Below are 22,359 nucleotides of genomic sequence, written 5' to 3'. Positions count from 1 at the left end.
TCAAAATATTTTTAATAATAAATATTGAAAAGAACATATAATGTTAAAAAATACAGGAGTGATTTTTAAAAAACAAGGTATTGCCAAGAAAACAAATAATATCAATAATATTTTTAATATGTTTACCATTTTTGATACATTTTTAAACTATTTATTGTTACTATATTTATATCTTGTTAAACCATTAACATTCAATCTTTTTCTAGAGTGGCAGTCTTAAATTAAGAAAACAAAACAGACCTAACCACAAAACACATTAGTGAAAAAATTGTGTAGTCCTTTGGTACTTTTTTCCTGGAATGGGAAACTAGTTTAAAAAATTGTAGCTATATAAAACATTGGTTTTTTTTAGAACATAAAGATAGGGAAACCATGTCAGAATTACACTCTTGATGAGTTGGATTAAAATTAATAATGGAGGTATGTATTTATAGTTTTTGTGATATCACGTCCTGTGAGATTCTTCTTCATAAAAGACCTATTGATTACTCTGTATGTTTATGTAATATTTACCATTCTTAAACCAAATTTTCTTTTCAATATTTAGGTTTCATCTGGTCACTAAGTCTGATTCCTATATTTTCCAACAGAGGGAGGGGATAAAGTTAACAAATGTTTCAAGGCTCTTTATAACTAAAATGAGAGATTTGTAATTTACAAGGTGGTCAGTAATGCCTTGTCCAAGCCTATAAATTACCTGCAAAAATTACTGTTGATATTGACTCACCTGGCACATACAATGTCTCCTCAAGATATAATCTTATTAAGATGAGGTACAAGTTCAATCTTTTCCCTAAATTCTAACTTATATTAAGCTACATATGTTATTCTTATGTTTCAGACTTTTCACCACAAGAAGCTTCTTCTAACTCTGATCTCTCTGTATAATAAAACAAAGCAAAGCAAAACAAAGCAAAATACCCTTGAGTTCATTTACTTAGCTGACCTTTACAAAGTCATTATTAGAATTATTTTCTTTCCTAGACAGACAAATTATGCAAAGGCAAAATACCTCATTTCACTTTCTACCCTGCGTGGTTTTGTCTTTTTTTTTTTTTTTTTTTTTTTAGGGAAGTTATTGGTTTACAGAAAATTCATGCAGGAAGTACAAAGTTTCCATATAATCCCCCTCACACAGTTTCCCTATCAGTAACATTTTATATTTGTGTTGTACCTTTCTTAAAATTCATAAAACAATATTAATAAATTATACTATTAACTATGTCATCCTTAGTTAAAATTAGGGTTCACTTTTTTGTGTTTACAGTTCTATGTCTTTTAAAAATTGTAAATCCAATAACATGTATATATCTACCATGCATTTTAAGAAACATCAAAAGCTTATAATATTAAGAATGGCAAGGTATGTGTATGAGAGAGAGAAAGAAAGAAAGTGTACGTATCTGAGGGAAAAAGATGGGTAATAGGTCTGATGGGAGATCAAAGTTTTCTAAGTGTTTTGCAGTGTAAAGTGGCTACTCCTATTTATATTATAAAAGTAGATTCTCTTCTAATATTAGATCTATTTCTGAATATCACTCCTATAGAAATGTGTACTCATGTGCACAAAAAAGCATGAAAAATAATTGTACTGCAATATTATCTATAAACTGAAAATAAAGAAACAGCTAGTAGTATATCAAAGAGAAATATTTGAATAATTCTGTTACATCCATACTATGGAAAAATATGCAGTGCTTAAAATAAATGAGAGAGGTTAAAATATACTTAATTTGGAAATACTTTTATTGTGAAAATCTTTTAATAAAAAGGATGCTATGAAATGTTGAACTGAGACACTATGCATATCTACTGTATATATTTACTTGTAAATGCATAAAGAAACATTTAGAATTATGTACTTCAATCTGTTTTTAGTAAGTATTTTGGGGACATTTTTGCTTGGATGCTTTTCCTTTTTTGTAATTATAGTAGTTTTTCACAATATGCATTTGTATATTTTATGGGTTAAAATAACATAAAATCCCAATATAAATAATATATATCACTTAACATGATAAAAATGATTTTTATAAACTATTATATATTATTTAGCTTTATCCTTACCAATACCAAAAAGCACAAAAAGCCTAATTGTATATCATCAATATTACAGTTGATTCAAATATATTTTATCAGTGCATGGAGTATTATGCATACTTGTAAAATGATAGTTATCTAATTGCTTTACATGTTTGTTCAAGTGAGAATATGAGGACAAGGGAACAAAGCAGATTCTCTCCTAACAAGAAAATACGTTCTATTCAGGAAAGAACATGATCAGAAAGTTAGGTAATTATACTGATTCAATGAAAAAAAAGACAGAGGTCTCATAACAAAAGGAATTGGCAACTTTTGTGAACACATAAAGCTACACAAGAAATTCATAGTTCAAATACAAAGCAGAATGTAATTTTGTGTCATTTATTTAGCATTGATAAAATTTTTCAAAGGAGATCTATTTGAGCTTTCTGGGAAATTCTTCTTTGAGTGGCAGAATATGTCATTTTCTATGGGTTCTTTCACACTATTTAGTTCAGCAATAAATTATATCTACATAATTATTATATTGTGAAAGTTGGATTTCAATTTTTTTAAAGTCAAACTATGGTCAAATCTCAGGAAATTTAAATATTTTTGAAATTGAGGGTAAATATTCGAAGGCTTAGCAATGTAAAATAATAGTATCACACACAGAATGCAGGCTGAGAGAGAGGTGGGAACATATCATTATGCACAGGAGTTCAACATCAGTTCCCTGTCCTAATATACTTTATAGCTTTAGTTTTTCCTTGGGTATCTCTGTGCACATGAAAACCTAGTACAATATGGCAGACTGTCTCATTTACAAGCCCTCATCCTCAAGTAGGCCTCTTCCTCTCAAAGTGAACACAGAATCTGGGTTTTCAACTTTTTACCAATTCTGAGGGACTGTAAGTAACATCCCCTGTATTTTGTTATCCACATCACTTACCACAAAGCTTCATCATATTTACCATTATTATTGCTGACTGTCCAGTCCCCCAAAAACACCAGAAAGAGAAAAAAGAAAAACTATTGATAAAGAGAAACTAAATAATTAGCCTTGTTGACATAATGGCAAGTACCAACCTGATGGAATCCTAGTAAGGTCTCAAATGAAAATTAGGACAGTTTATTTATAGGACTTAGAGTTTTAGGGCCTGGACCAGGAGAGATTTTTAGGATAGGCCTTGCTAGGTGAGGAAATGATTAAACTTGAGCAAAGTTTAATGAGCTTTAGTCTTTGAAATAAACAGTACTGGTTTCACCATGCTATGTTTCACAAACAGGTATTTTCTGAAGCAAAGAAGTAAATGATTTTTACTTGGTAACAGCATTGTTTAATGTAAAGAAAGAAAAGTATGTACAGCTGCAGTGTTTCTTAAGACAGTGTATTGGTTTCAGGTCTTACTACATTTACTACTAAAGCCATTTGATGTCTATTTGTGTGTTTTGGGCTGGTTTTTTTTTTCTGAACATATTCAATAAATATTTTTCCTTGTATGTTGGCTCTATGAAGGCAAGTTTATTGTCTATAACTTAATATCCAGAACCCAGAATTTAACTAGTACATGCTATGTGTTCTCAATAATATACTAAACATTTATGGAAATTATTTTGTTACAAGCTGTACAGTGAATTACAAAAGCATCCAATTTAGGAAAAGTGAGACCTAGAAACAATTTCATTTAAACTTTTCTTTAAAATCAACTCTGTTAGGTTACTTTGCAACATGTAAAGTTCATTCATTCATTCTTTCAGCTAACAAATATTTGTACTTCCTAATATTTGCCATGTATTCTTCTAGGCCTGAGAATATAACAGGGAAGGGAGGGAGGGAGGAAGGAAGGAAAAAGGAAAGAAGAAGGAAGGAAGGAGGAAGGAAGAAAGAAGGAAGGAGAAAGAAAGAAAAAAGAAAGAAAGAAAGAAAGAAAGAAAGAAAGAAAGAAAGAAAGAAAGAAAGAAAGAAAGAAAGAAAGAAAGAAAGAAAGAAAGAAAGGGAGAGAGAAAGAAAGGGAGAGAGAAAGAAAGGGAGAAAGGGAGAAAGAGAGAGAAAGAAAGAGAAAAAGAAAGAAAAAGAAAAGAGAAAGAAAGGAAGGAGGAAGGGAGGAAAAAGGCATGATCCCTCTTAGGGAGTTAATTTTCTAATGGAGATAATAGCCAATGATTTAGAAACCATGCAGATTATTTCATTATACCATCATACAGGATGTTTTTTTACACACTAAAATGGGGAGGGGTCTTGGTTCAGGGCATATATAGAGGATGAAACAATGATTTAGACTGCATTTGATAGGGAAGGGCATATTCAAGAATGATTTACCTGAGAAATTGGAATACTTGAGATCAGATCTGAACTATGAGTGGGAATTACCTAGGCAAAAGGGAATATATTCTAGGCAAAAGGGCAACATAGGAGAGTTTATGTTGTAGGTTGAGCCATGGTGTGTTTGAGAAATCAAAGAAACCCATTGTTGTTAGAGTTAGCAAAGGAGAGAATGATGAAAAGATGATGCTAAAGAGGTAAGCAGAGGTTAGGCCATGAAAGATCGTGTGGGCCTTGTCAAAGGATTTTTGCCCCTTATCCTATAAGGAATGTGAAATTATTGATATGTTCTGAGCAGAGAAGTGAGGATCAGATTTGAATTTTGAGAAATTTTCTCTGGCTGTTTTGTAGAGAATGATTATGGCAGGAGCAACAACCAATATAGGAAGACCACTTAATAGCTATCATGGTGAAAAAGACCAGATGATGGCAATGGATTTGGATGGGGACTTTAGTAAAGGAGAGAAGCGGAGGAATATAAGACATAATTAAGACATAAAAGCAGTATGGCTGGGCATTAGTATAGGGTGAGGGGGAGACATCAAGGATTGGTGGAACTGCATGAGTGATAGAGTCATTCCCTGAGCATAAAGGCACTGGATCATGATTGGGTTTAGGGTGATTAACCCAAGTTCTGTTTTGCATGTGTCAATATGAAAAGATTCTAGAAACATGTAAGTGGGAAAACATGAAAAAAACTAGGAAGTAGATATAAATATTTGAAGTTTCCTCTAAAGCCTGGTCAGATCATATATATTTACCACTAGTTACTTTGCATAGCAAACTATATGTGTGGGTGAAATCAACTGGGTTAAAAAAAAAAAAAAGCTTTGAAAACTTCCAGCAATAATGAACAGAGAAGGCTGAGTCATTAAAAGAAAAGAGGCGTAGAGAGAGGCCAGTATTATAGAGATAAAACCAGGAGAGCATCATGTCCTGGAAGCTAGCAGGGAGGAAATAATGATGGAGAAGGGAGTGGTCCATATTGTGAAACATTGCTGAAAAAAATTAAGTGAAGTATGTGAGAACCAAAAAATAGCATTAGATTTAGAAATATGGAAGTCATTGGTGACCTTATCTCTATTTTAATGAACTGAACTGGATCATCATTAATAAAGAAAAATGACAAAATGGAGAGGATGTCGTCTCTAAATTATACCTAGGAAAGTTTACCTAATCTAGAAAATAAAATCCTAGAAGAATACTGTTTAAACTTCAGTGTTGTTATTAGAGACTGGCACTGGTTTGGCCATATATGGCAATACTTATGGTCTTAGACTTTGGACTGTTAAATATGAATCTCACATAAATATGTTTTGTATTCTCTTAATGTATTATTTATATGTTTTTTTATATTTGTTGATAGAACAGCCAACAATCTTAAAAAGTCTTGAGCATCGAAACTTGAAGTTAAGTTAAATGCTAAAAATTTAGAACTTTGATATCCATGCCAGAGCAGGCAGTGGAACTGTGTAGATTTGATTATTAAGGTGACTCTAAAGAGATTTAAGGTAAAAGATTTAAGGGAGAGTAGAGTAGAATCTAGCTACTGGCTCTGCCATCTTCCCTAAGATTTATCTCTAAGAAAAAGCATGTAATCACTCAACTTCTGGCTGGACTTAATTATTTCTGAGAGTTGTGTTGTGTTGGTTTGTTTTGGTTTGGTTTTGAATTTTGCTTATTTCTATTTAGGGCAGCACCAACATTTTATGTATGCCATGCATTCTTCAGCCAATCAACTCTTTTGAAAAATTCCTCTTGTCAGTACATAAAAGGTATGCTCACGTGTTACTAAAAAGTCTAGTCCTAGAGGAAAGGAAAAGAACATCAACCACAATTCTCCTCCACCTCTTGGTTAACTATGCTATTCGGTTCCTAAGTTATTCTCTAGCATTCTGTCAATTGGCATTTACATACCTAGACTACCATTTTAAGTCACATCCCCCTTTACAAACTAGCTGTTTCTCACTATGTGTTACCATCCACTCTATACATTTTCACAGTAAAGCTAATTAAAACTTCTAAGTATGCTAAACATCAGTAGTCCATTCAGCCCACCTCTTACCTCCTTTAAGAACCCACAATCTACCACCACATCCTAAAGATATTTTCCTATAATTTCTTCTAGAAGTTTTATGGTTCTTGCTTTTATTTTAAGGTTTTTGATCCATTTTGAGTTAGTTTTTGGATAAGGTGTGAGACAGGGGTCCTCTTTCCTTCTTTCAGCTATGGATATCCAATTCTTTCAGCACCATTTTTTGAGTGGATTGTTCTACCCAAGCTGTATGGGTTTGACAGGCTAGTCAAAAATCACTTGACCACACATGTGAGGGTGTGTTTCTGAACCATAAATTTGGTTCTATTGATCAGTATATCTGTCTTTATGCCAGTACCACACTGTTTTTACTACTATAGCTAGGTAATATGATTTAAAGTCTGGAGAAGAGGGTTTACTTTTCCTTTTTATGATGTTTCTGGCTATTCAGGACCCCTTGCCCTTCTAAATAAATTTGATGACCATGTTTTCAATTTTTTTTTTTAATGCTGGTGGAATTTTTATCAGGATTGCATTGAATCTGTGTATTAATTTGAGTAGAATTGACATCTTAATGATATTTAGCCTTCCAATCCATGAGCATGGAATGTTCTTCCTGTTATTTAGGACTTTTTAAAATTTCTTTTAACATTCACTTGTAGTTTTCTGAATACAAGTGCTTTACATCATTGGTTAAGTTTATTCCTGACTATTTGAGTTTTATCTGTCATATTTTATTTTCACCTTTCTTTTGATGCTTTTAGTTACTTTTTATTGATATAAACTTCATTTCTAGACTCTCTTCCAGGATTCTCTCTCCTGTCTTTTCTTTGCAGGCTCTAGCACACCCTTTAGTATTTCCTGAAAATCTGGTCTCTTGCTTAGAAATCCTCTCAGTTTCTCTTTATCTGTGAATATTCTAATCTTGCCCTCATTTTTGAAAGACAGTCTTGCTGGATATAAAATTCTTGACTGGAAGTTTTTCTCTTGTAATATCTTAAATATATCAGACCAATGTATGCTTCCCTCCATGGTTTCTGGTGAGAAATCAGCACTTAATCTTATTGGATATACCTTATATATTATGCATTGTTTTTCTCTTGCTCTTCTCAGAATTCTCTCTTTGTTTTTGGCATTTGATATTCTGATGATGATGTGTCTCAGAATTGGTTTATTTGGATTTTTTTGGATGGGAGTATGTTCTGCTTCTTGGGCATGGATATCTACGTCCTTCAATAGGGTTGGGAAATTTTCTACCATGATTTATTCAAATATTTCACCTGCCCCTTTTCCCTTCTCTTCTCCTTCTGGGTCACTCATGACATGTATATTTGCATGCCTTTTGCTGTTATTTAGTTCCCTGAGAACTTGTTCAATTTTTTCCATTCTTGTCTTCATCTCTTCTTTTGTATTTTCACTTTCAGAGGCCTTTTCTTCAAGTTCACCAATCATTTCTTTGCCTCCTCAAATCTGCTATGATTCTAATGATTTTTTTCTTCTATTTTGTCTTTATTTATTTTTTTAATATTACATTAAAAAAATATGAGGTCCCCATATACCCCCCACCCTCCTCACCCCACTCCTCCCCCCAAAGCAACAATCTCCTCCATCATCATGAGACATTCATTGCATTTGGTGAATACATCTCTGAGCACAGCTGCACCTCATGGTCAAAGGCCCACATCATAGCCCACACTCTCCCATGTTCCATCCAGTGGGCCATGGGAGGACATACAATGTCCAGTAACGGTGCCTGCAGCATCACCCAGGACAACTCCAAGTCCCCAAAACACCTCCACATCTCATCTCTTCCTCCCATTCTCCATACCCAGCAGCCACCATGGCCACTTTCTCCACCCCAATGCTACATTTTCTTCGATTACTAATCACAATAGTTCATGAATAGAATATCAGTAAGTCCACTCTAATCCATATACTATTCCTCCATCCTGTGGACCTTGGAATGGTTGTGTCCACTCCACATCTATATCAAGAGGGGGCTTAGATTCCACATGGATGCTGGATGCAATCCTCCTGCTTTCAGTTGTAGGCACTCTTGGCTCCCTGTTGTGGTGGTTGACCTTATTTACTTCGATGTTAGGTGAGTGGGGTAAGTCCAATAAAACATAGTGTACAAGCTGAAGTCTCTTGAGGCTCAGGGCCTGGTTATCATATGGTCAGCCCAGAGATTCAGATCCCCTGGGTATATATTAAACCCCAGTACCAACTACAGTTCCAGTAAAAGTAACAGGAGAGGTTTGTGAAAAAAAGATCACATCTGAGTCCAACTCTATCACACAGGAACACAAACTCCAAGGAAGCGTCAACTGACATGGCACTGAACTCCATCTGCCATAACCATAGTACCTGTGGGTCTCTGTAGCCCTCAGAAGAGCCAATATCTACTTTATCTGTCTCTGGGACTCTGCTGAAGTGTGCATAAGGGCAACGCCTCTGATAACCTCCCAGCTCTTTTTTGGAGACTCATAGCCATATAAACTCATTTGTCCTTTCCATTGCCCCCTTGATTCAGGTCAAAAAGCATTTTTAACTCCTGGTATTATATGTAGACTGAGATATTCTGCTGGTCCCAGTTGACCCTCTTATTCAAGGTCATTATCTAGTTACATCTTCACCTGGTACTTGGTAGTAATCCCTCAGTGTCAGGGAGGCTTATCCACAGGAGTCATGTCCCATGCTGGGGGAAAGGCAATGCATTTACATTTACATGCTGAGTTTGGCTTCAAAACTGGCCACATTTGAGCAACACAGAGGCTCTCAGGAGGTAACTCTTAGGCACCCTGCAGCTCTAGGCCTTGTTCTTATTTCAGGTGCACAGGTTCACAAGCATCGTCATTAGTATCAAGCGCTCATTTTTGGACCTTCATCCTTTTTTGGTCTTTGCCATTGCACTTGGGGGATTGTTGCTGTTCCTTTAGGGACTGTGATAGAGCTCCCCTGGCTAGGCACTCAGCACTCCCTCAGTTGTTGTTTTTAATTGTTTCCACTATGAAAATATCCAAACATTTTTATGGATCCAGGATGTATGCCCTGTAGAACTCCCTGCCAACCATGTGCCCCTGTCATTAACATCCCACACCAGTATTCCTCCGTTGCCATTGTTGAACCTCTCTGTGATCCAAAACTTCCTAGAAAGTGAAGCCCAATATATTGCCAGGTTCCCTTAATAGTAAAATGGAATATAGCAATGAGTTTAAAGGTTAGATATAGAATACATGTTAATTTGGAAAAATTACGGTAAAAATAAATTGGGGTATCAAAAAATAGTCTACATCCTATCTTTTTCTTTTCTTTTTTCTAATTATTAAGCTTATCTTCACAAGAGTCTTAGATCACAGTAATTCATATATACAATATACAGTACTCCCACATATCCAACATAAAACCTTTTCCCTTCCACAGCAATAATCTTTTACATATTCATACTATATTTACTGAAACTGATGTACAGATATTGAGACAATAGCTTTGAAACAAGGTAACATTTGTGTTTACATTGTGGTTTATATTTTAGACCATACAATTTTCTAAATGTTTAGTTATCTTATGTTTTACACTATGATTTACATTTAAGCCTATCAGCCCCTATATATTTTTGGTGTAATTTTGCATGTCTTATATTCATCCTTGCATACTCTTGTGAAACACTTCTATTGCCCACACAGTTACATTGGTTCCATCTATTCAATACCTCTTTCCCCCTCCTTTTAGGGCCCACAGTGACAGTCAATCTTCATTGCTTGAAGGGCCATGTTCAGAGATACTTGCAACAGTGTTGGGGGCTTGACATGCTCAACTGCCCTAATGCACTGGGAGCCACCATTTCTCTTGAGAGATACAGTTCCCTCTATTTGATGGCATCAGTCCTCCCCAGGATGTGGGTATAACTTCACTCTCATTATATGTGTCTCTATCCAATGATATAACCCACTATGGCAAAATGAGCATTCACATACTCCCTAGGAGCCTGTCCTGCATCAGATTATCCCCTTTAAGCATCTTAAACAGGTAACTTCCTTATTATATTTTTGAAAAGATTTTCTCAGCATTATACTCTCAACCAAATACCTGCCAATCTCCTATGTTTGTATGTTGTTCCACCCTCCCTCCAATTTCTTGGGCAATGTTACCCATCCTCCCATCCCTATCCCCCTCAAGCCCTCAAAGCCTCACCTAAAGTTAAACCTATGCCCCCATTTTATCCCTTCCTTGTACAAATACTTATCTCCAGCTTATCATAGATTTCACCCATGTAGGTTTCAGCTTACATCCTTCCTCTACCCCCCAATTTCCTGTAAGCCTATCATCCAGTCTCTAGCTCTCTGAGGCAGCTTGGCTTACTTATTTTATATCATTGAGGTCATGTAGTATTTGTCTTTCAATGCCTGGGTTGCTTCACTCAACATAAGGTTCTCAAGATTCATCCATGTTATCACGTGTGTTAGTAGTGTATTTTTTCTTAAAGCCGAGTAGTATTCCATTGTATGTATTTATCACATTTTATTTATCCATTCATCTGTTGATGGGCATTTGAGTTGACTCCAACTTTTGGCAATAGTGGACAATGCTGCTATGAACATTGGTGTGCCTATATCAGTTTGTGTCCTTGTTTTCAGTTCTACTGGATATATACCCAGCAGTGGAATTGCTGGGTCATATGGCAAATCTATGGTTAGTTTTTTGAGAAACCGCCAAACTGTCCACCAGAATGGTTGGATCCTTCTGCATTCCCACCAGCAGTGGGTGAGTGTTCCCATTCCTCCACAGCCTCTCCAGTATTTGTAGTCTTCTGGTTTTTTTGTAGCTGCCAATCTTATGGGAGTAAGATGGTATCTCATTATAGTTTTGATTTGCATTTCCCTGATAGCTAGAGATTTGGAACATTTTTTCATGTGCTTTTTAGCCATTTATATTTCTTCTTTGGAAAAGTATCTGTTTAAATCTTTTTCCCATTTTTTAAATGGATTGTTTATCTTTTTATTTTCAAGATATAGGAGTTCTTTATATAAGCAGGTTATAAGTCTTCTATCTGATATATGGTTACCAAATATTTTCTCCCATTGTGTAGGCTCTCTTCTCACTTCCTTGACAAACTCCTTTGACGTGCAGAAGGCTTTAATTTTGAGGAAGTCCCATTTATTTATTTGTTCTTTTCCTGCTCGTGCTTTGGGTGTGAAGTTCATGAAGCCATTTCCTATTACGAGGTCTTGTATATGCCTCCCTACACTGCTTTCCGAAGTCTTTATGGTCTTGGCTCTTATATTTAGGTCTTTGATACATCTTGAGTTGATTTTTATATAACGTGTGAGATGGTAATCCTCTTTCATTCTTTTACATATGAATATCCAGGTCTCCAGGCACCATTTGTTGAATAGGCCATTCTCTCCCAGTTGAGAGGATTTGGTGGCTTTATTGAATATTATATGACTATATATATGAGGATCTATATCAGAACTCTCAATTTGGTTCCATTGGTCTGTGTGTCTCTCCTTGTGCCAATACCATGCTGTTTTCACTACTGTAGCTTTATAGTATGTTTTGAAGTCAAGTAGTGTGATTCCTCCAATTTCATTTTCCTTTTTCAATATACCTTTGGCTATTCGGGGCCTCATTCCTTTCCAAATAAATTTAATAGCTAGTTTTTCTAGTTCCTTAAAGAATGCTGTGTTGATTTTTATTGGGATTGCATTGAATGTGTAGATCAGTTTTGGTAGGATAGATATCTTAATAATTTTAGTCTTCCTATCCATGAACATGGAATATTCTTCCATTTCTTTAGGTCTTCTTTGATTTCCTTGAACAGTCCTGTGTAGTTCTCTGTGTATACATTTTTACATCTTTAGCTAAATTTATTCCTAGGTATTTGATTTTTTTATTTACTATTGTAAATGGTATATGTTTCTTGATTTCCTCCTGAGCTTGCTCATTATTGGTGTACAGAAATGCTACTGATTTGCATGCATTGATCTTATAACCTGTGACTTTACTATAAACTCATTTATGAGTTCTAGAAGCTTTCTTGTAGACCTCTCAGGGTTTTCTATGTATAGGATCATGTCATCTGCAAATAATGAAATTTTGACTTCTTCCTTTGCAGTTTGAATGCCTTTTATATCTGGTTCTTGCCTCAGTGCTCGAGCAAGTACTTCTAAGACAATGTTAAACAGAAGAGGTGAGAGTGGGCATTCTTATCTTGTTCCTGATCTTAGAGGGAAGGATTTTAGGATTTCATCTTTGCAAACAATGTTGGCTGTGGGTTTTTCATGTAAACTCTTTATCATGTTCAAAATATTTCCTTGTATTCCAATCTTTTCCAGTGTGTTTATCAAGAAAGGGTGCTGAATTTTGTCAAATGCTTTTTCTGCATCTATAGATATAATCATGTGATTTTTTCCCTTCAATCTGTTTATATGGTGTATTACATTGATTGATTTTCTTATGTCAAACCATCCTTGCATACCTGGAATGAATCCCACTTGGTCATGGTGTATAATACATTTAATGTGTTGTTGAATATGGTTAGCAAGTATTTTGTTGAGGATTTTTACATCTGGGTTCATTAGAGAAATTGGTCTGTAATATTTCTTTCCTGTGGTGTCTTTGTTTGGCTTTGGTACTAAGGTAATGTTGGCATCATAGAATGAGTTAGGTAATGTTCCTTCTGTTTCGATTTTTTAGAAGAGTTTCAGCAGGATTAGTGTTAGTTCTTTCCGGAATGTTTTGTAGAATTCACCTGTGAAGCCATCTGGCCCCGGGCTCTTCTTAGTTGGGAGGTTTTTAATGACTGATTCTATCTCTTTACTTGTGATTGGTTTGTTGAGATCATCAATTTCTTCTTTCGTCAATATAGGCTGCTTATGTGTTTCTAGGAATTTGTCCATTTCCTCTGAATGGTCATTATTGTTGGAATATAATTTTTCAAAGTATCCTCTTATGATAGTCTTTATTTCTGTGAGGTCAGTGGTGACATCTCAGTTCTTATTTTGTGTATTTGCATCTTCTCTCTTTTTTTCTTTGTTAGTCTCGCTAAGGGTTTGTCAATTTTATTGATCTTCTCAAAGAACCATCTCTTGGTTTTGTTTATCTTTTCAAGTGCTTTCTTATTTTCTATTTCATTTAGTTCTGCTCTTATCTTTGGTGTTTCTTTCTTTCTTCTTCCTGTGGGGCTACTTCATTGTTTTTTACTAATTCCTCCATATGTGCAGTTAGTTCTTCAATTTTGGCTCGCTCTTCTTTTTTGATGTATGAATTTATGGCTATAAATTTCCCTCTCAGTACTCCTTTTGCTGCATCCCATAAGTTTTGGTATGTTGTGTTATCATTTTCACTAGTTTCAAGGTAGTTATTAATTACTTTTGAGATTTCCTCTTTGACCCACTGTTTTTCTAAGAGTGTGCTTTTCCATATCTTGGTGTGACATCTGGCCCTCTGGCCCTTGCAGATTTCCAGCTTCACTCCACTGTGGTCAGAGATATTATTTTGTATGACTGTGATCTTTCTGCATTCATTGAGCCTTTATTTGTGGCCTAGGATATGTTCTATTTTGGGGAATGATCCATGTACACTTGAGAAAAATATATATCCTGCTGTAGTCGGGTGTAATGATCTGTATATGTCTATTAGATCTAGCTCCTCTAATATACTGTTCAAAGTTTTTGTTTCTTTAATGATTCTCTTTTGAGTTGTTCGGTCCAAAGTTGATAGTGGTGTATTAAAGTCTCCCACTATAATTGTGGGGTATCTATTCTTTCACTTGGTTTTTCCAGTGTTTGCCTCACGTATTTGGAGGTGCCCTTGTTAGGAGCATAAATATTTATGATTGTTTGTTCTTCTTGGGAGATTGTCCCTTTCACTAATATGTAGTATCCTTCTTTGTCCCTCACAATTGTTTTGCATTTAAATTCTATTTTGTCCAATATTAATATAGCTACTCCTGCCTTTTTTTGGTTATTGTTTGCTTGTAAGATTGTTTTCCAACCATTCACTTTCAACTTCCATGAATCCCTGGGTCTAAGATGTGTTTCTTGTAGACAGCATATAGATAGGTCATATTTCCTTATCCAATGTCCCAGTCTGAATCTTTTGATGGTGAGTTTAATCCATTGACATTCAGTGTTATTACTTTCAAGAAATTATTTATGTTAGCCATATTTTGATTGGACTTGTGTTTGTCATATTTTGTTTGTTTGTTTTCCTTCTCTTTTTGTCCTTTTAGTTGCTCTTACATTCTCCTCCAATTCTGCCTTTCCTGTTTTTCCTTTTCTTCCTGCAGAACTACCTTTAGTATTTCTTGAAGGGCAGGGTTCTTGTTGGCATACTCTTTCAATTTCTGTTTATCTGTGAATATGTTGAACTCTCCATCATTTTTGAATGCTAGTTTAGCTGGGTAGAGTATTCTTAGTTGATTTTTTTTTTTTTTTAGCACCTTGACTATATCATACCATTGCCTTCTTGCCTCCATGGTTTCAGATGAGAAATCAGCACTTAGTCTTATGAAGCCTCCCTTGTGTGTGATGGTTTTCTTTTCTCTTGCTGCTTTTAGAATTTTCTCTTTGTCTTGAGCATTGGATAATTTGATAAGTATATGTCTTGGGGTAGGCCTGTTGGGATTTATGATGTTTGGGGTGCGTTGTGCTTCCTGGACATGTACTTCCATCTCTCTCAGTAGATTTGGGAAGTTTTCAGCCATTATTTCCTCCAACACCCCTTCTGTCCCCTTTCCCTTCTCTTCTCCTTCTGGGATGCCTATAATATGTATGTTTGTGCATTTTGCATTGTCATTCAGGTCCCTAAGTCCTAGCTGTCCTAGCTGGACTTTTCTATCTTTTTATCGATCAGTTCTACTATCTGTTTGATTTCAGGTGTACTGTCTTCCACATCGCTAATCCTCTCCTCTGCCCCTTCTAATCTGCTGCTATTTGCTGAGAGGTGTTTTTGATTTCTTGAACTGTGGTGTTCATCCCTATCATATCTGTTATCTTTTTACATATGTCTGCATTTTCCTCTCCAAGTGTTTTCTTCATATTGTTAATTCTTCCTTTACTTTATTAAGTTGGTCTCTAATATATGTTTTGAGATCTTTAATTACTTGTCTGATGTTCTGCTCCCCTTCCTGGTTTTTAGGTTGTTCATTGGATTCAGCCATGTTTTCCTGATTATTGGTTTGGTTTGTAGTTTTTTGTTGCTATCTGGTCATCATTTTATCTTGACGAGTTTGATCAGTTCCTTAGCTTCTTTGTCTAGTCTTGTTAGTTGTTGTTCTTGTGTAAGTGTTTTGTTTTCTCTTTGTCACTTTGCTCTTCTTACTCTATTTTCTCATTGCTGGCTAAGTTCACTTTGAAGGAAAATATTAGGGCCAGGGAAATAAAATGAGTAAGAAAAGAAAATGTGTAAAGTAATATTTGTAATAAATGTTAACAGAGCAACAATATGAGATCTGGGAGAATGGATATTAGACTCATGTAAGTTGTGTAGAGTTATAGCAGTAGGTAGAATACCTATAATGAGATAGTCAACTGAATATGGGGAGGAATATAGTATGAATTAAAAAGCCAGGGTTTTCATGAGAGAGGAAATGAGAAAAGAAAGACAATAATATCAAGAGTGGATAAAAGACAGAAAACAGAACAAAGGTATTTAGAAATTAAAAGTCAGACAATTTGGGGGCCAAAGAAAGGGAGTTGGAATGTGAGAGAGACAGTAGATGATGGAAGATAGCAAGATGTGGGGGAAAGGGTATAGTGTAGGTGGCCAAAATCAATTCACACAGAAAAGAGGAAATGGAGGATGAGGAAACACAGCAAATGTGAAGCGCTCCCTGCAGCACCTAGTATATAAAGAAAAGAAAAGAAAATAAGAAGAAAAAAGAGAGAAAAGAAAAAAAAAGAGAAGAAAAAAAGGGGGTGGGAAAAGAAAAGGGAGGAAAACATGCAAGAAAAAGAAAAGGAGAAAAAGAACTATATAAATGAAAAAGGAACTTGGGGGATAAAATGGGAGAAAAGACCAGGAAATAATATTAGCAAGCAAGACAAAAAGAAAAGAAAAACACAAATGGCAAGGGCTAGGATAATCAAGGACCTCAGATGGACCTCAGGGCATGGTTGATTCAGGGATAGGAAGTCTGTGATATTGCAGACTCAAGGTGTGTGAGTCTCTGGAGCGTGGGCCACCAGGGTTTTGGGGAAATAAACCTGGGAACCATGCTTCTGGTTAACAGGGGGCCTGGGAGCTCTACAGTGCAACACAGCCTTCAGGGATCCCCGCAGCTGGGCATCAGCCCTAGAGGGAGGGGTCCCACCCACAAACTCTGACCTCCATGTCAGAAACCCAAAGTTCCACCTCTCACAAGAATCTCTTCTGTCACTGTCTCACCAAATCAACATCCAGACACCTCCTGCCCTGCAAGCCCCCGAAACAGCCCGCTCAGGGTTTGGGAACACCCCACACAACAAAGATTGCCCCGGGATCACTGTGGCCTGGCTGCCAGCCCTAGGTGGAGGGGCTCCAGCCAGAACCTTTGACTTCTGAGTCAGAAACCCAAAATTCCAGCTCTTGCAAGAATCTCCTCCATTACTGTCTCACCAAATCAACTTCCAGACCCCTCCCACCCTGCAAACCCCCAAAACAGCCCGCTCAGGGATTTGGAACTCCCCAGAACAGCAAAGCCTCCAGGAATCACCTCCACTGGGCCACCAGCCCCAGGGGGAAGGGTCCCGTGCACAACCCTGACCTCCGTGGAAGAGACCCAGAATTCTACCTCTTACAAGAATCTCCTCTGTCACCATCCCACCAAATTGATGTACAGACTCCTCCTGCCCAGCAAACACCCAAATCAGCCTGGTCCAGCAGGACTCCAACCCTGCTCAGCCTCTTCTTTGCAGGAGAGATTATAAGGTGCACTCACTCAGACACCATCTTTCTCCACCTCCCCCAATGATTTTTAATTTCATTTATTGCACCTTTCATTCCCATAAGATGTGCTATTTTTCTATGGATACTTTCAAATTATTCTTTGCTCATCCAGGGTCTTCTTAATATCCTTAATCTCTTTAGCCATCTCATTGAATTTATTAAGAAGATTTGTTTGAACATCTATGATTAGACTCCTTTATGTGATCTGGAGGCTTATCTTGTTCCTTTAACTGGGCCATCACTTCCTGTTTCTTGGTGTGGATTGTAATTTTTGTTGGTGGCATGTGGCTTCCTGCCCTTTCTCCCTTCCTGGTTGTGCAGTAGGAGCCAAGCTTGTAGTTGGTACTATAAGCTGTGGAGGCTCCGGCTGCCCTCATTGTGCCAGGGACTGATGAAGCTTCTTCCAACTTTCTCCTTTGCTAGGGGTAGGGACAGAGTCACAGCTGTGTGGAATAATCTAAATCATGCAAGCCTAGACTGTAGTTGCCCAGAGAGACTAATGACACTTCATGCCCCTTTCTCCCCTGCCTGGGGTGGGGATGGAGCTGCAGGTGTGAGCAGCAGTCTATGCAGTGCTGGTTCAATATGACCACAGTTGCTCCAGTAGATTTCCAATTTTCATTCTGTGCCAGCCAAAGTTACATGTAGTTACCTGGATAGGCTGTTGCAGGGCCTGCTAGCCTCTTCCCTGCCAGAGGCAGGACTAAAGCCTAAGCTAGGGCTGCAGGCCGATCTGGGTTGAAAGAAACACATCACTGTGATTTTTGGTTAGCCTGGCTTTCCCTCAGCCTGGGAGTGGAGTCAAAATAGTGGCCACTGGCTTTCCAACTTGGGCTGATTCACACCCCAGCTGTTCCAGGGTTATATCTTAGCCAGCTGAGTCTACCAATCAGTATCCAAAATCAGCAGCCAACTATCTCCTCCTCCTCTGTTTTTGGGAAATGGAGTTTTTTATTCCAGCCACAGAATAGCTCCTGGGGCAGCTCATGCTGCCAGAGTAGGATAATCACCAGCCTCTGTGGACTGGCTGGTAATTTCCATGAGAGGCTGGCACAGGTTCTCATAGCTTCCTCCCTGCTGGAGGTGGCCTTGGGGCCTAAATTAGAGTTGCAATCTGATCTGGAAGGAAAGAAGCCAGTCCCCAACAGCACTGTGATTTTCGATCTGCCCCACTTCCTCTCATGCCAGGTGTGGAGTTAAGATGATGGCTACCAGCCTCTGTCTGACTTGGACAGGCTCAAACTTTAGCTGTTCTCAGGATTATACTATAGCCTGCTGAATTTATTCAGCAGTAGCTGAAGTTGGTGTCTAACTGTCTCTTCCTCCCCTATTTTTGGGAAGTGGAGCTTTTAATTCCAGCCAGGGAACAGCTCCCCATGTGGCTTGTGCCTCCAGTGGAGGGTGAGCACTGGCCTTCATGGTGTGGAGTGCTCTACTTGCGAGTCTTCTCTGCAGATGGGCACTCTCCTCCTTCCATTCCTTCATGGATGTTGCAGGATGCTCTTCTGGCCTCTTGGAGCCCACAAACAGTGCTTCAGCTAGCTCCAGATAGCTCTGTGTGTTTACTAACTGGCCTGTAGCAGGACCTGACTCTAGGAGCTCCTTACCCTGCTGCCATATTGCTGGTTCTCCTACCTTCATTTTTTGAAAGATATTTTGCTGGATATAGAATTCCAGGTGACATTTCTTTAATTTTATCACTTAAAATATGTTACATTGACTTCTGGCTGGCTTTCATACTGAAAAGAAATCTGAACACCATCTTAGCTTTATTCATCTATATTCAAAGTCAATACATCACTAGAAACATACCCAAAATGATAATTTTACTATGCCTACTTTTAAACTGTTCTCACTGTCACTGGTTTCTAGCCATTTGATTACAATTTACCTTTCTATGTTTGTGTGTATGTGTATATGTGTTGTTATCCCTCTCTGTGTGTGTCAAGCCTCTAAGATTTGTGGATTTATATTCTTATGCTATTTGGGAAGGATTGGCAATCATTACTTCAAATATACTTTTTCCATGCCCTCTTCTACCAGTCTAAGACTGCTTGACATTTTCAATAGATCACTGTGGCTCAGTTTTTCTCCAATTTTATTAACCTCAAAGCTTCATTTGCATAGTTTCTATTACTTCTTCAAAGTGCACTATTTAATAATTTTCTCTTCTGAAGTATCTAATTTCTGTTAAGTCCATGTAGTGAATTATTTCAATCAAAAAGTTTCACAAAATTTTTATCTGAAGATTTCTATCTGGTTCTTTTAAAGTATTTTATATTTCTCTTCTCATGTTTGTTTGTTTTTCTCTAAGTACATAGGCATGTTTAAAATTGTTTTAACACCTTTGTTAATTTCATCATTGCCATTGTTTCTTTTAGCTTCTAATGACTTATTTTCCTTTTGGTTGTAGGGCACATTTTATTGCTCTTTTTCATACCTAGTAATTGTCTAATGAATGACAGACTTGTAGTATTGTTTAATGATTGTATTTGTCATTATCTTTTAAAGAATGTCAGATTTTGCTTTAGCAAACAGTTAAATTATTTGCAGTTTACTTCAATCTACTCCAGGCTTGTTTCAAAAATATTTTAGAGGATTAAGGAATGTTCTTTAATTCAGAGTTAGTTTATCTCTACTTCTAAGGCTTGTTTCTTCTGAGGTCTATACAGTAAGTTTTCCTCTTCTGGTATATCAATTTGATTATATTCCAGGTCAGTCATTAGTATTGTGCAGCTGATAGTTCTTTGAAAATTTGTTTCCTGCCACTTATGGTTTCATCTTTTGCATTTGTGTAATTGAATTCAGCTAAAGAGTTGAAGGGATTCCTACACAGACTTCTGAGGCCTTCTTCTGCATAGATTCCTCCTCCTCCTCTTCACAAGTATTCTTCATCATACATTTTAGCCTAAATCTCCCCAAACTATTCAATGCAGCAAGACATTGCTGTCTGCCTGAGATCACTTTCCCTTACCAAACTCTGGAAATTACCTCCTAACAAAAAGCCTGCATGACCATGTGGATCACTTTATTTTGTTTTGTTTTGTGTTTTTTTTTGTTTTTTCTTTAGGGTTCATAGTTCTATACATCTTGTTAGTCAAATTCTGACAATGGTAGAGAGGCATATTTTGTATTAGTTATTCTGTCTTTAATTATCTCCCAAGTATTATTATTTCTATGATGCTATCACTATAACAAACAGACTCTGGGGTAATCCCCGATGATATTTGTCTCCTAGTGTTCACCTCTTTGTGTACTACCAGCCCATTGGTGTGAGAGTTCCCTTTACTTTGACTTCCTGCCAACCAACAGAATATGGCAAATGTGATGGGTGTCATTCCTGTGATGATGTATTTTTGTTTTGTTTTGTTTTTTTTAAAGATTTATTTATTTTTATTTATTTATCTCCCCTTCCGCTCCTGCTCCAGTTGTCTGTTTTCTGTGTCCATTTGCTGTGTGTTTTTTCTTTTTGTCTGCTTCTGTTGTTCTCAGTGGCACGGGAATCTGTGTTTCTTTTTGTTGCATCATCTTTCTGCGTCAACTCTCCGTGTGTGTTGCGCCATTCCTGGGCAGGCTGCACTTTCCTTCTCACTGGGTGGCTCTCCTTACAGGGTGCACTCCTTATGCGTGGGGCTCCCCTATGTGGGGGGCACCCCTGCGTGGCACAGCATTCCTTGTGCGCATCAGCATTGCACGTGGGCCAGCTCCACATGGATCAAGGAGGCCTGGGGTTTGAACCGCGGATCTCCCATGTGGTAGACAGATGCCCTATCCACTGGGCCAAGTCCACTTTTCCCTGTGATGATGTTGTTGTATAAAAGTCTTTCATGCTAGAGGATCACTCTCATTCTCTATTGCTGGCTTTGAAGAAGCAGCTTCTGTGACATAAGTGGCCATGCTGGAGAAGCTGAGATGCTGCTAGAAGTTGAGGAGAGCTTGCCATCAAAATACCCAAAACCTCATTTTTAAGTTTCAAGGGTATTCATTCTGCTAACAACCTAAAAGACGTTGGTAGCAGATTTTTTTCCCAAGTTACCTTCTAGATGATAATGCAATCCAGCCAATATCTGGATTGCTGCCTGGTGAAGGGAGAGGAAACTGAGCAGAGGACCCAGATAAACTGTGCCTGTCCCATGGAAACTGTGAGTTATTGTATATTGTTTTATGCAGTGAAGATTGAGGCATTTTGTTTTGTAGCAATAGACAACTAATACAATCACCAGTATACCTCTTATATAAAGTCAGAAAGATAAATTAGATGATATACAGCTTTCTATTTTAGCTCTGATTTTATTCACTTTACTTTTCTAAGTTAAACTTAATTTATAGGCAATACTAGTTTTGGGACATGTGAGGGAACCTGATATTTAAATTCAAATGTTAGGTCATATACTTTTAGGTATCCCAGATGTACTATCTGCCTTTAATCTACTTGTTAGGTCTCAATCTTTAGAAGGTCTCCCATTCAGGGAAACTTCCTCACTTTAAGGATTAGAGAAGCAATGCAAAGAAATGTGATAATCTTTATTAACATGTCTTAGCCAATGAATTTTCCAAAAGGATAACCTTGATTTTCTGACCTATATGCTATTTATTCCCCAGGAATGATAAATACATATATATTCATGAAGGTAAAATAATTATAGGGAAAATATATGGGACATAAGAAATCTTATGATATTACTTGGACCTATGTTTCCTAAATTGTTGTGGTTGAAATACTAGTCCTCTTCGAGCTGAGCACCAAAAACAAGTACTTTGATTTTAAATATATTTGATGAAATTCCCTTTTAGAAATTTAAGTTAAAAAAATAAAATATTAAAGACTGAGAGATGTTACAGTTAAAACCTGCAACAACAACAAAAATAAGTTATTTAATGCAATACTTCCCAAACATATTTTATTTTTGGTTTCATTTTTATGGTGTCTATTTCTATCCCTTGGGACTAGGATTTCACATATTGTTTTTTTCCCAAACACTGGATTTGAATAGAACAGCATTATAGAAAGTTTATATAAATCTTCTGCTGTGTATTTTACTCT

Source organism: Dasypus novemcinctus, chromosome 1 (genome assembly GCF_030445035.2).
Source record: "Dasypus novemcinctus isolate mDasNov1 chromosome 1, mDasNov1.1.hap2, whole genome shotgun sequence".
NCBI classification, from domain to species: domain Eukaryota; kingdom Metazoa; phylum Chordata; class Mammalia; order Cingulata; family Dasypodidae; genus Dasypus; species Dasypus novemcinctus.
The sequence above is the reverse complement of the archived record's forward strand: the minus strand, read 5'-3'. Positions refer to the sequence as shown.